We start from the raw sequence: 3,419 nt of genomic DNA, 5'->3' as shown, positions 1-3,419 counted from the left end.
CACTGAGTTATGGTGAGGATTAAATAAAAAAAATACTGACAAATAACAGATGTTAAAATGTTAGTTGTTTCCCATTGTACTTTTATTTAAACACTTTATAATTAGCAGATAAGAAAATATCTGTCTGTACTTGGTCAAATACATAGTAGCAGATAAAAAACAAACCTATCCATGGATAACCATTCTTTCTAGAATATATATGTATTTGTTAGGTTCAAATATTCCTTTCGGTATGAGTTGTTATGTGACTGTGTCCTGCTTATTAGGGATCATTTTGTAAGAAAATCAGTTCTTCAAACATATATTTCTCCTGAAGTGTTTTAATTACCATAAAACGTATTTATCCTCTTACATTGTCAATCAGTTTAATTAGATTAGCATTTGTAATCACCACTACAACTGTCTACATGAGTTGAGGACAACCTCTTTCTCAGACAGTTTAGAACATAACTACTTCAGTGCACTTTTCTCCCACTAAAATGCAATAAGGAAAATGTTCAAATAGAAAAATATATACTAATTCACATAGAGGCCAGGGTGAAGAATGTGGGGAAAAAGCACTTTACTTGTACTTTGATCTCTCATTTGTCCATCCTTTAGATAAAATATTTGCTCCCTTTTGGACTTGGAAAATGTAAACAAATCTCCATATAAGGAAAAAAGTCACTTAACTTTTAAAGTGTGACTTATATGTAGCCGGTTCAAACTTGTTTCTGATGAGTGTGTATGTGTTGTCACAAGGTTCTTCCAACATTTCAACTCTACTCTTGAATTGCTATGTTGTAAAACAAAAATGTTCTGATAGCAAAGATTATTCTGAAAGGTGGATCAAGACGGGAGAAAAGGAGACGGGAGAGCAGCAATGTTTAACTGAAGTAATAAAAGAGTTTCAAGTAAGTGTCATTTGTGGGGGAAAGGTAAAACTCTGAGGCCTTTTGTCTTGGCTGAAAGGAATCTCAGACTGAATTTCTCAGGCATTATAAATATATTTGGCTAGAGATTTGTATACCTACTTTTATGTTTTTAAAGTTTTCAATCTGCTCTATGTTTTAAAATTTTTTTAATTGCTATATCAACAGCCTTAATGCAAACATGACTTTAACTCAATTTGGGGGAAACATATACACTTATAAATCAATGAATGGATATATATAGAGATCAACATAATCTTGGTGAAGCAACCAAATGATGATATAGAGTTATTTTTTAAACTTTATTACAAAGAAATTATCTGTAAGGATATACCCTAAACTGTTCACAGTGGGTATCCTGAGGACTCAGGGAGTGGGATGGGAAAAGGCGACTTTTGTCAATATAAAATTCTGTGCTTGCTTTTTCTTTTTCAAAACAGGAGCACAATATATAATTCAGAAAAACTTTAGAAGTTTTTTTTTTTTTAATCATCATTATCCTTTAACCCAACAGTGTAAACAACACATGGAATAAAGAACTTTGGGGCACAATGGTCATTGACATCAATATGGCAGGTAATAAATGCATAGATTATCTGACCTTAAATGATCTCCAGTAAAGGATGTCTTCTGCCCAGTTCTTTCTTGTTCTCTGTACTCCACAATTTTTGTATATATACCTGCTCTCCTTACACTTTATTCAAATACCATTCTCTTATTCACAAACTATCCTCTTAGAGAAAAAGTCAAACATGGCAACCCATGGTGGCTCATGGGTAGCCCATAGGTCGAGATTGTTCGGCAAGAGAGATGTTTTAGCACTTTTAAATTACTTGCCACTATTTAAGAATTTGGAGATTTCACACAAAACTCCAGATTCCCAGCTTCTCTGGAAAGATGCAAAGGTCTTAACACAAGGCCCACGTACCTGCCCGGCAACAGCAATTGCTCCCGGCTGCCCCTTAGCTCACCAGAGCCTCACCATACCATTGCCTCCCAACAGCACCTCCGGGCTATGTTCCATTTACTGCGCCTCTTGCATTGCTTTTCTGTCTTACGGTAAACAGGAAAGAAATTTCTTATACCCTATCTTTCTCTTCCGGGGCGGAGGGAGGTGGGGAGCAATGCAAGGAATATCAGGCAAGCCAGACGTTTCAGGAAATAAATGGAAGAAGGCGTATTTCTTTACGGGAATGAAGACGGATGGCTTTCTGCGTTTAGTCCGCAAAGAATGCCTACGTTGAAAGAACGAACTGAATAACCACCATATGAAGCCCACATGGAACAAAGCATGAAAAGCATGTAATAATCTTTTTGACTGGGAACAAAGTAAGTGATTCTTTCATGAAATGTAATTACAAGTTAAATGAAAAACAATTTCCTCTATCTAGGCCGCTTCACTCATTTGTGTGACCTAAGTGACCGCACAAGTGTTTGAGTTTGTCCCCCTACTTAGAAACACACCCAGAGGCAGGACTTGTCATCCGCCCCCGGGGCCCTACTTCGGATGCCTGGGGTGGTAAACAGTAGAGGTTGCCAGGCCCGCAGTGACGCCCCTCCCCTCCTCTTCCTGCTCTCAACAGCACTCGGCAAAGATAAGGGAGGCCGCTGTAAAAATTCCTATCGATCCTCCAACTCCACGCTCCTTCCTCCTACACAGGCCTCTCTCTCCCCAGACCCGCAATTTGGCAAAATGCCCACATGAAGAGCCGCGACCTTCCTTTGCTAACATGCTTCTATTTCATTTTACAAGGTCACAGGCCTTGCGTTACAGCTGCAAACACTCGGGCCAGAACTCCAACCCCAGCTCAACCCACCCCCGGGGGGGAGGGAGCAGAGGAAGTGTTCAACACCAGCCGCCAAACCTTACAGACACATCGACTCTCCGTTTAAAGGTCACGAGCAGATCCATAGCTCGGGGGTGACATCAAAAGTTCTCAAGTTCCCAGTGTCAGGGGAAAGAAAAGGAGCCTCTGATCGACCACATCTGCATCAAATCTGCACCCCAGGACGCCTCAGTCTGGGGTACAGATCGCGTCTTCAGTAAACATTGGCTGAGTATAGAATGTGGCTCTCCTCTGGGGACTACAGCAGGAATCTAGCTTTGTCTGTCTGTCATCAGTTAGGCCCAACTCCTGGTCCTAACACCACCTGGTCTGAGAGGCACAAAGTGCTTTCACGTGACTTCTCTGATTTGTCTTGGTCAGGAAAGCTGTGAGGAGGGTAGAGTTGGCTTTATAGTAGCATCTCCACTTGATAGAAGAAATAATAGAACTCAGAGAGTTCAATGTGACTTCAAGGGCAAGGAATGAGGGCTGGGCTTCACGGTTGCCGTATTTTCCTCAAAGCTACCATAAACTGTACATACGAACAGTACGGTAACACTACAAATTATAGTGTTATATCCTTCATAGTTATAGAGAGGAAAAAAAATACCTTATCCAAAACAGACGTTCTGTAACAAAAACAGTATTAAAGAATTGGGGAGCGCAACTCAGGAAAAAGGAA

At 40.2% G+C, this 3,419-nt stretch overlaps 1 long non-coding RNA gene across 1 annotated transcript; it reads left to right on the top strand.

Annotated features, from left to right (window-relative positions):
* Window positions 1-583: 583 nt before the first annotated feature.
* On the top strand, window positions 584-1,532 carry LOC118012227. Its single transcript, XR_004679645.1, has 2 exons — window positions 584-893; window positions 1,426-1,532. It is a non-coding gene; the product is annotated as an uncharacterized LOC118012227 (long non-coding RNA).
* The last annotated feature ends 1,887 nt before the right edge of the window (window positions 1,533-3,419 follow it).

This window comes from Mirounga leonina, unplaced genomic scaffold (assembly GCF_011800145.1).
Source record: "Mirounga leonina isolate KUSES-001 unplaced genomic scaffold, KU_Mleo_1.0 Mir_151, whole genome shotgun sequence".
NCBI lineage: Eukaryota > Metazoa > Chordata > Mammalia > Carnivora > Phocidae > Mirounga > Mirounga leonina.
Note: the sequence above shows the minus strand (reverse complement) of the source record. Positions and strands in the feature narration are given on the sequence as shown.